The 11,490-nt window shown below is 44.4% G+C and overlaps 1 pseudogene; it reads right to left on the bottom strand.

The window, feature by feature from the left end:
• Nucleotides 1–3,047: 3,047 nt before the first annotated feature.
• LOC102908559 (NADH dehydrogenase [ubiquinone] 1 alpha subcomplex subunit 5 pseudogene) overlaps nt 3,048–11,490 on the bottom strand; it is a 46,926-nt pseudogene continuing 38,483 nt past the window's right edge.

The raw sequence follows: 11,490 nt of genomic DNA, 5'->3' as shown, positions 1-11,490 counted from the left end.
GAGTCTCAGGAGGCTCTGGGCACCTGTCAGCACGTCTATTTCTCTGGTGTGCATGTGCTTATCTACAGCCGGGCTCACTGTGTATGGTTCCCATCAGACCAGAAACATTGAGAAGCCCACTGTCCCCTGTATCTCCTCCCATCTTCCTCCTCTTAGTAGAAGACCTCACTGTAATGTCTTAGCAGGTCAGCCAGCTGGATTAAACTTTGGTAAGGACTTTCCTCCAAGCATGGCCACATGACCAAGAAGAGGCGTGAAGGCAACATCTGTAACTTCCCTAGGAGGAAACAACTAGTGTTGGCCATTCTCCCCTTCCCTGGGCTAGCAGGTGAGTACAGTGAGTTGCTGTAGCTTTTAGCTGGTGGATAAACGTGTTACCCAGTAGGCTGGAGGGATGGCTCAGGGGTTAAGAGAGCTTGCTGCACAATCACAGGGACCAGAGTTCAGATCCCAGCACCTGTGGAACAAACTGGGTGTCCTGTGTGTGACTGTCACCCTCGTTCCAAAAACAGAGACAGGAGAATCTCTGGGGCTTGCTAACTTCCAGCCTAGCCAAGAAAACACAAGTCCCCAACCCAGAGAGAGACTCTGCCTCAAAATAGGAGGTGGGTGATAAAGGATACCTGACACATTCATCTGGCCAATCTGTATGTGCACAAGATTGCACATTTACACACACACACACACACACACACACACACACACACACACACAAACACACTCGCAAGCACGCACGCACACACGCACGCATGCACTCACAGAGACACAGACATACACATCAAATAAATAAATAAATAAATAAATAAATAAATCATTTTTTATAGTGCCACCCAATGGGACAGCATCCTAGTAAGAGAGGAGGAACCTGGGTCTCTCGGGGCCCATCTAGTTCAGAGCCACAAGCCTAGACACAGTTACTTCCAGATTATGGTGTAAGAAGACATGAGCTTCTCTATCAGATCTACGCTACAGTATTTGGGGGTGTTTGTTACAGCAGATGAACCTAGGCTCTGGTTGACACCCCCTGCCTTGGTGGAAGTGCTAGCTGAAATACGGTACGACTCTAACACCAGAACAAGTTCTAACTGAACAACCTTGGACCTGTGAGCAAGACCTGAACAGCTCACACACGTCCTCCTTCTCACTAGAGCACTCAAAACGTTGCTCTTCTTTTTGGTGTCAAGACCATGAAGTTTAAGACTTAATTCTTCTCTGCTTCAAACGTGTCTCCTTTGTGTCTTCAGAGTAGGACTAAAGTCCAGGAGGTGATGGGAAAAAGCAGAGCAGATAGGAGTGCAGCCCTGCCATTTGTCAGCTGTACGTATTCTGCTAGTTTGTAACCCCCCCCATATATATATATATATATCAGATGGGGTGGCCACATGTGTCCCCTCCTACTCTATGGGTGGTGTGGGGGAGAATCAGATATGCTGTGATGAGTCGAGAGAAGGAACCAGCTCTTGCCGGAGATACCTGTGATCCTGTTTCTAGGTAGCTCCTTCACTGCACCAACTTGAACTCTATACACGTTAACCAGTTTGAGTATGGGGCAGTGACCCCGATGATACGATGCATGGCAGTTACGCACAAAATCCTGGGTTTGATTCTCCAGCACAGCAGAAACTGGGCACAGTGCTGCATGCCTGTGCTCCCAGGATTCAGGAGGTAGAGCAGGGAGATTGGTGGTTTAAAGACATTCTCGGCTACATAGTGAGTTGGAGGCTAACCTGGGATACAGGAGCCCATGACTCAAAAAGAAAAAGGTTAATTTTATTGGATGATGCATGCACACTTCTTACGATTGCTCTGAACATCTCAGACTTTGCCCAGCGTGGGTCAACACAAGCATTGTGCAAGCATTAACTTATCCATGAATATTTATCTTCTTGGAGCCAAGACGAAAGCTACAAACAAGACAACAATCTCCACCCACCCTTCCCACCACGCACGCCCAGTCTTTCTTTGCATGGATGCAACAAGCCCAGGGAAGTAAGGCAGCAGCCGCTCCAGGGAGTCACAGAAGGGACAAGATTTTGCACCGGAAGTCACAGAGTCGAAATTATCCAGATTGTCTGCAGACCCCCTCCCAAGGTGCCCTGCCCTTTGCTCTGCTCTCCAGTTCATTTTAGCTCCGGAACGTTCACATAAACGCTGACTCTCCTTTCCTGATTGCCCCTTTAATCAGATCCACTCTTTCCCCACCTCCTTGATCTCTCCTCTCAAATACAGTCGCTAATGATCTGTGCATGTGCCAGACTTGAACAAATGTTGAGCTGCGAACTACTGCGCCTGTTAATTCTATCCTCGGCTCACACGGGCGGGATCCTCGAGTGCTGGCAGATGCTGCCTCCCCGGGGCTTCCGCCCCCAGTCACCCGCTTTCTTGATGAGGAAGGAGGGGGACATTTCTCCCGTGACTACCATTTGAATAAAATTTATTGTGCTCAGAGAAAGATGCGCACGTACAGAAAGGTATTGATGGACAGTAGCATAAATGAACGGTGATGAATGACTTGTGTGAGTCTTCAGTGAATGACAGCAATGTGGTTGGAGTTGAGGCCCTCCACAGCCAGACCAGCTCCTTCTACACAGCCAGAGTATCTATCGAGGCTCCGTGCACAGTCCAGATGAATCATCACAAGAAAATAAACAACTGAACAAACCACAGCATGGAAGAGCCGGGGTACCGCAAACAGATCCTTGGTTCTGAATCCGGGTTCCACACTTGAGCAAGTGACTCCGTGGCCCGTGTAAAGTTGGAAGTCTAGTGACGCGTTATTTGTTGGTGAGCTGCGGGTATTCAATGAGTTAGTATAAAAAAAATTATGCACATGGTGCTTGGTAAGCATTGCACTGATGTTTGCTGGGTTTGTGGTGATAATGGTGAATGTTACTCTGCCAGGTTCCCAGCTGAGTCTGTCCCTGACTTCCCTTTGCCCCACCATTGCCCTTGTGTTTGTATGTAATTTATTTTATAGATATGTTTGTATAATTTGCATATTTATAGGTGTGTTTATATCATGTTATTTTATTTTAGCATAACAACATTTAATTGTACCAGTATCTCATCAGCCATCGGACCTGTGATCGTATCGGCCACTTCCGCCTGTCAGCAGGATGCTCTTCCGCTAAGGGCTCCCATGACTTCCGCTGCAACATTTCTTCTTGCCAGATTTAGTCCATTTTCAGTCTGAAGAATCATCTCTCCTACTTCACCACCCTGAAGCAGGTCTTCTAGATTTTTAACACCTGGTTCCACGTTGACCCTACCCAACTTCTCACTGGTAATCTGTTCTGTGTATTTTCTAATACAGGCTGCATTCTCAGGGAACTACTCCAGAAGAACAAAACTCTCCGTATACAATATTTCTGGCCTCTTGTGCAGAGTGTCCCACATAGCCAGTTCCACCAGGCCAGTGATACCTGGAGCCCAAAGCACGTGGTCCTCTGTTTTTTGAGATTATAATTACATAACTTCCCCTTCCAAACCCTCTCAATATACATACCTTCTCCAACTCTCTTTCAGATTCATGGCCTCTTTTTCCTTCAGTTGTTGTTACACACAGAGCTATTGTATGCATATGCGTTATCCCAAATTTACAAATACAACCTGCTCAGTCTATATATTGTTGCTTGCATGTATGTTTTCAGGGCTGACCATTTGGTATTGAACAACCAATTGGTGAGCTGTTCCCTGGGAAAAACTGTTTCTCCTGCTTTCAGAATCCCTTAGTTGCCTGTAGTTCTTTGTGTACAGCTGAGGCTTTCTGAGGTTTCCCACTCCATGTCAGCATGTCTTTTGGTTCCGCCTTTCTTGTTTAGGTCATGTGTAGGCAGCCATGTTGGCAGGACTACAAGAAAGTGGCTTCTATATCTATATCTGAAAGAAGATTAATATCCAGACCGTATAAAGAACAACAAAGAGTCAAAAAGAAAAAAAAATAACCTATTCAAAATGGCCTAGAGTATTGATAGAGAATTCTCAAAAGAAAAAAAAAACAGCTAAGAAATATTTCAAAAAGTTCATCTTCCCTAGCAATTAGGGAAATACAAATCAAAACAACTTTGAGATTTCATCTTACTCCAGTCAGAACAGTAAAGATCAATAAAACAACAGACAACAAATGCTGTAGGGTATGTGGGGAAAGGGAGCTCTCCCTTATCGCTGGTGGGATTGCAAACTAGTCCAGCCACTCTGGAAATCAGTGTGGAGAATACTCAAAAAACTAAAAATGTGACGCTCCAACCCAGCTACACCACTCCTTGGCATACACCAAAGGACTCAACATCTTACTCCACAGATACTTGCTCAGCCATGTTCACCGCTGCCCTAGTCACTATAGCCAGGAAATGGAAACAACCTAAATATCCCTCAACTGACAAATAGAAGAAAAAGGTGTGGAACATATACACTGTGGCATGGTGTTCAGCTGTAAAGAAGAATGAAATCATGAAATTTGCAGGTAAATGGATGGAACTAGGAAAGATCATATTTAGGTGATGTAATCCAGACCAGAAAGACCACTATTTGCCCTCATCCCTGCAGAAAGTGCAGTCCTCACCGGGCGATGGTGGCGCACGCCTTTAATCCCAGCACTCGGGAGGCAGAGGCAGGCGGATCTCTGTGAGTTCGAGGCCAGCCTGGGCTACCAAGTGAGCTCCAGGAAAGGCGCAAAGCTACACAGAGAAACCCTGTCTCAAAAAAAACCAAAAAAAAAAGAAAAGAAAGTGCAGTCCTCACCTCTCATCAAGGAAACATCTCTTTGCAACAAAGACCATTACAGAAAACCACAACCAAGAAAACGCAGAGTTGTGGAGCCCCGTCCGAGTGGGTAAGTCTACAGCTCTCCTCCTGCACCTAAGGCCCAGGGATCATTGGAGAAGAGGGGCGGAGAGACTGTAGGAGCCAGGGGATCTGGGAGTTTGCTGGGAGACGGACGCCCTGTGTTTCTAGAGCAGGAATGGATGGAGGGCCTTGGGACTGCCTTCCACGTCTGCCTGGGTTTCTGACTTTGCTCTTATCCTAATATAGCTTTTCCGCAAGTACCTTCCATTTTATTATTGTTTATTTCAATTACCTGTAGAAGTCACAGGTGGTGGCTCACACCTGGAATCCCAGCACTCGGGAGACTAAGACAGGAAGATTACCATCAATTCAAAGCCAGCTTGGGCTGTGTTAAGTTCCAGGCTAGCCTGGCCTACAGAGTGAAACCCTGTCTCAGGTCCACCCCAAGTCCCATGTAGAAAAAGAAAAAAAGTAATGCCAGAAATAAATGTCCCAAAGGGCAGTGCTTATTTTTGAAGGACGGGATTGGATTAATTTTTGTCTTTTTTGACTGATCAAAATTTTGTTTTAATATAGGCATAGCCAAGGACTTTCTGAATTAGACCCCAGATAGCTCAGAAAGTAATATAAAGAACTGACAAATGGGATTGTGTGAAACTAAAAAGATTCTGTAGAGCAAAGAGAATAATTCTTGGAAGAGAGATGGGCCACAGAGCAGGGAAAATCACTGCCAGCTATTCATCCAACAGGGGACTGCTACCCAGAATATATGAAGGGCTCAAAAGTAATACCAAAAGAAGAATAATCCAGTCAATAAGGGAGCAGATCAATTCGGCAGACAGTTCTCAAAAGGAGAAATACTGATGTCCAATAAATACACGACAAAAATCCTCGGCATCCTCTGCCATCAGGGAGATGCAGATCAGAAGTACACAAATCCTGTCTGCAGTCAGAGCGACTATCATAAGGGAAACAACCAGAGAAACCGGTGACAGTGAAGGGGAAGAACCCCTATCCATTGCTGGTGAGACAGAGATGACACCATAGACACCGTAGACCCCGGGAAGGAGAGTCCTCGGAAAACTGAAAAGAGACGGTCCAGCTGTGCCATTCCTGGACGGCCCTTGAATGAGTCAGAATGCAGTAGAAACACCTGCACATCCATAATCGTGTTTGTGGTCGCCAGTGTTCACAGTAGCCCCCATGTGGAATCAGCCTGCGTGTCCATTACCAGATGAACAGAGAAAATGGTGTGTTGTTTCCTCATAAAGAGCAAAGCTGTGTGGGTGATTAAGACAATGAGCTGGAGATGGCTGTGCTGAGCGAAGTGAATCAGACTCAGGCAGACAAATGCCATGTTTCCTCTCAGAGGCAGGGTCTAGATTTTTTTTTTAAGACATTGAAGTGGAAGAGAGATTATTTAGAAAAAGTAAATGGAGGGAGGAATGAGAGCAAGAGAAGGAAATGAGGTAAATACGACCAAAGTGTCACATGCATGTATGGAAATGTCATAATGAAACCTATTGTTTGGAACAATCGACGCACATTAATGATTTTTAAGTTTGATTTATATGTCTGATGCGTTAAGCATTAGCCACCCATTAAGAGCTAGACATTTTTTTGCTCCTTCCAAATGTCACCACAGTTAGCATCAACTTATCTATGATAAATAATGAATCAGGTCTCAATGGCACAGCCACATCTAGACTGCTCAGGTGGTCAACTTTATTATACATCCAAATATGAAAGCACTGTGAAGCTATTGCTTTGCCTGCACATAACACACACACACACACACACACACACACACACACACACACACACACACACACACACAAATTAACAGCAAGCTGACTCCTGTGTTTTACAGTGAATACAAGTGTTACAAGTTATCTTGAGCAATAAAATGGTAGCCATTAAAAGAGCAGGTGGAGTTGTGCCAAACTTCTCTGCAGTCCTCAACCTTCTGGTAGTGTTACTGGAACAGAAGAGATGGAAATCTGTCTGGGGGTCGTTCTGGAGGTGTGCGTCTAGCATGCTCATCTAGAGATGACCTTCCTCCTGAGGCAGTGAGTCCTCCTTCTGAGGCTGTGCAGAGAACCACATAGCAAGACACGGAAAACATGGATGTGTCTAGACCTACTTTTCTGTGATTTGCAAATTTCTAAGGCTAATTTGTGTGTGTGTGTGTGTGTGTGTGTGTGTGTGTGTGTGTGTGTTTACAGTGGGATTTGTAAAATAGGTGTTTAAAAATGGAATAAGAGCAGATTTATTCTATTTGCTCTCTTCCTAAAATAACTTAGAAAACTTCATCAGACCATATTAACAAGAAACCAGAGCTGAGTCTGGTGGCACAGGCTTGTAATCCTACCTACTCAAGAGGCTGAGGGAGAAGGATTTCAAGTTCAAAGCCTGCCTGAGCGGCAGAGTGAGTTCAAGGACAGCCTGAGCAACTTAGTGGGATCCTGTCTAAAAGTAAAAAGGGACTTGGACTTCAGAGAATGATGGTGTTGGTCTAGCATGTGTGAGGTCCTGGGTTCAGTTCCTCATTACTGGGTTCAATTCATCAGCGCTGCAAAGAACGAGAGAAAAATAGAAAAGTAATCCAGGAACTCCATGGAGAGTTGATGTTACGGATGCTGTCTGTTGAAGGTCATTGCCAGGCCTGGAGCTATGCTTGGCCTGTGTGATGCCTAAACCCAAGCATAGTCTTGTGTACTATTCTATGTATAGAATAAAGGTGAGTATATACTACAAACCATTTGAAATTATAATCAATTATGAGTAACAGCAAACACAACACTATCTCCTGTAGGAATGCAGTGTTTACATTTTAGGGGGCTTTGTGAGGTCCTTGTGGACTGAGCATTTATATCAGGATCCTGCTGACCTGAAAAGTCTACTGGAAAGATAGCATAAGTTTGATGGATTGTGTTGAAGGGGAAGAAATACAGAGAGTCCGACTCTCTCTAGCCTGACTTCTCTAAGGTGGGTTGTAAGAGTGCAATAATTCAGTGGGGATTGGAAGTCCTTGCCAGTCAGTCTACACAGTACACATCTTAAGCTTCTCATGGATGAGAAGGATGCATTTGTCATCTCAATGTCCAATTTGTAATTTGTTGCTATGATTGAAACATAGGAGGAACAAAACAGAATTGTATGAAATCTAATGGAGCCTCTTATTAGTTATATGATACCAAAATAATGCCCTGCAACCTACTGCCTTACAACTTAGTGGCCTGATTACATACTTTTATGTTGGTATGACGGGTATACCCGTCAGTGTGCTGTACATAGTGGCACACACCTTTGATCCTAGCACTCTAGAGGCAGAAGCAGGCAGATCTCTGTAGGTCTGGGTGATCTTGGTCTGTATTGCAAATTCCAGGACAGGGCTGTGTAGAGACCCTTTCTCAAAAACAAACAAGCAAAACAACAAATATCTGATAGCTGGGCTAAAGAGATGACTCACAGGATAAGAGCACTGGCTGCTCTTCCAGTGGACTAAAGTTCAATCCCAGAACTCACATGGTGGCTCATAGCCATCTATAAATCACTTTCAGGGGATCTGATGGCATCTTCTGGCCTCTATGAGGAGCACAAGGCATGCAGATGGCACATAGACATACATGCAGGCAAAACACTAGTACACATAAAGTAATAAATAAGTAAATAAAATGATTTTTTAATACCTGACTGAAACGACATAAGGAAGGCAGGGTCTACTCTGGCCCATGGCTTCTTTGGGCACCAGTTCACCATGGAAAGGAAGGCTGGGTAGAAGTACTCCTAGCCACAGTGGTGGTAATGTGTGGCAGGGACTCTTCACAATGTAGAGGACCAAAAGCAGAGCACTTGCCGAAGCATAGGCCAGCTGATGGTTGGAAGTAGACTGCGTCTCAGCTACTCTGTCGTGATCTTCATCCTCAGGTTCTCTCCCCCTCCAGTGGTCAAACCCAGGAGTTCACTGATAGCCTGACAGTGTCCCATGAGTGAGAATGCATGTGCACATGTATGCACACAACCAGAGGTGTTCCAAAGCTTCTAGCTCTACTGTACCCATCCACTAAAGCGTATCATGAAGCAGGCCAGATTCCATGAATGGGAAGAGCCACACAGTCATTTAGTGAAGGGTGTGCCCACAGGGATGGATAGAAGGAAAGGACCATATTCTTAATCAACCTGCCTCAAACTTGAAACACGATGAGATGTGAAATGAGAGACACTGATTAGGAAATACGTTTCACTGTTGTAATTATTGTGAGACAGTGTAAATCATAAAATAAAAAGAAAAAAATTTAAGTCAAAGATGTAAAACTCATAAGCACATCAGATCTTGATCCTCTTCCGTCCCTCTAAGAATTTTGTCCTTGAAGGAAAATCCCCCTTGATTCGTGATGATGCTATGGAAGGTGACTCTGCATCTGAGGCACCCTGCAGAAGGAAACCCACAGCACTGAGAGGCAGGTGGATACAGATTATGACTCCAGTCCTGAAGTCACAGAGGATGGGTCTCCTTCTCAGCCTTCTACAGACACAATCAAGACTGGACAAAAGGTAGACACCTAAAGCCACAGCCATTATTCTGTAGCCTGAAAAAAACCTTATCTTAACTGCCACTCAGACACTCCACATCCATGGTTGCATGCATGGGATAACTGCAACCATGCAAAGAGGTGTGCATGAGAGGACAATGGGCAGAGAATACACAGAGAGGTGTGCATGAGAGGACAATGGGCCGAGAATACACAAAGGAGAGCAGTTACGTTGAAGAGATTAGATGCTTGGTTGTGTTTCTCTTGTGTTTCAAAATTTTCTTTGATGTGGGGTTATGCTGTCTTACAATAAACAGGGGGAGAATGTAAATAAGTTGAAAGCAAAGATTAATGAGCATTTATCTTGAATAGTATACACATCGTACAACAGCCAAGGCTCAGCATTGTCTTTTCATTTCCTAATCCCTGAGGCTGACAATGAAATATTCAAATGCCAAGAAACACAAAAGCATCCCAGAATTATACTCAAGGAAGAGTAATGTGACTCCACTATCATTACTTAATTCATGCAAAGTGCCTTAAATAAGTGCTTTTATCTTCAGCTCGTGATTTTTTTATTTAGTAGATTTCTATAAATGCGTCTAATGATGACGAGCCAGTGAGACCCATGTGCTGGAGCATATCTAACAATGCAATCACAGGGATTTGAAAAAAATAACAAAAGACTAATCATGGCCAGAGCGTCTCTGGGTAGTTTTGAATACAGATGCAGAATTTGGGGTAAATGTTCATAATTAAGGTATCTGGAGCCAAAAAGGGAAACCTGGATCTGTAGGAAATGTTTAAACTTGGAGTTTCAAACAATAAAGTGAAGTTAATGTGAGAGCAAAGGAAGTGTGTCTCATATTTTGTTTTCTAGGGTGAATACAAAGGTTTCCATCTTAATCACAGGCAATAAAAGGGACCCGGTGAGATATAATCAGGAAAGTCATTTTTGTTATTAAGACGATGGGGTATCCATGAGAGGTGAATTCCGGACTATTCTTAGATCCTGCCTCCCTTCATCCCTCCCGGCCTCGACTAGAAATAGCCACAATAAGGAAGTTCTCTATTCATGCCATGCTGATTCTTTTCAAATTATTTGTGCATGCGTTTTCTCATTAGAGAGTTTTATTTGAGTGGATTGAAAGGCACACACATTACCATGTTACAACTTTTTTTAAAAGGCACAAAGAGATCTAAGTAGCTGACAGATGGACCTCAAGGGGCCAGACTGGTTAGGATCACTCTTCAGAGCAGCCAGAAAGGAAGAGTGCTTGCAGGTGCTCCCCATAAGGGAAGGAGCCTGCTCTGATGTGCCTGTTAGGGGGATCAAAACACAAAACCGAGATCACTGAAAATGTCCACAGTTCCATACATTAGGGAAACCATTTTTTACACCTCAGAGTATCTTGATCTGGCTATCGTGATCTTTCTTTGTAGTTGCCTGAGCAAACTGACAGGACCCCACAGCTGTGCCTGCGTACTCCACGCCCCCTTCTGGTTCTGGGGTAAATGGATGTGTTCCCACGATTCATTCCGCACCCCACCCCAGTTCCTCTCTCTCACCGGAAGACGCGCTGTGCAGTTGGCTCCTTACCTTGGCTCCTCCCTGGCGCCACACCATTTGCGACAGTAGACAAATGTGTTGGAATTTTCCTGTTGTTCCATTTCTCAGGAATAAGAAAACAGCAGCTGGGGAGCAGCAGGTCAGCGGTACAGCGCTTGCCTAGTGTGTGCCAGGTCGTAGGTTCAACTGGCATCACAAGGAAAAAAGAGACTCGTGAGTCCCCGACACCCCTCCTACCATGGTGAAGGGACAGTGAGACAAACAATATGGCAGATTTGCTCATGCGTGGTTTATCTGAAGCCTTCCTACTAAGTATTCGGCCACAGGCAAGCAAGAACATTTTTAAAATTTTGGTTCAGGGCTTTATCTCAGGACCTAAAATAATGTTTTACAGACAATAGAACTTTTATATTCTGGAAGTAGACAGAAATTAAATAAGTGTGCAAACTTAGCATGCCATAGTTCACGTAATTGATTCATTTAAGCTATGAAAGAAGAAGAAGCAGATTAGGGAGTGGAGAATGAGGAGGAAGAGAAAGGATCTGTTAAATGCACACACTGCTCATAAAAACAATGCAGTGGTTGGTTACTGGGACCAAC

Source organism: Peromyscus maniculatus, chromosome 10 (genome assembly GCF_049852395.1).
Source record: "Peromyscus maniculatus bairdii isolate BWxNUB_F1_BW_parent chromosome 10, HU_Pman_BW_mat_3.1, whole genome shotgun sequence".
Classification (NCBI taxonomy): Eukaryota; Metazoa; Chordata; class Mammalia; order Rodentia; family Cricetidae; genus Peromyscus; species Peromyscus maniculatus.
The sequence above is the reverse complement of the archived record's forward strand: the minus strand, read 5'-3'. Positions and strand labels throughout refer to the sequence as shown.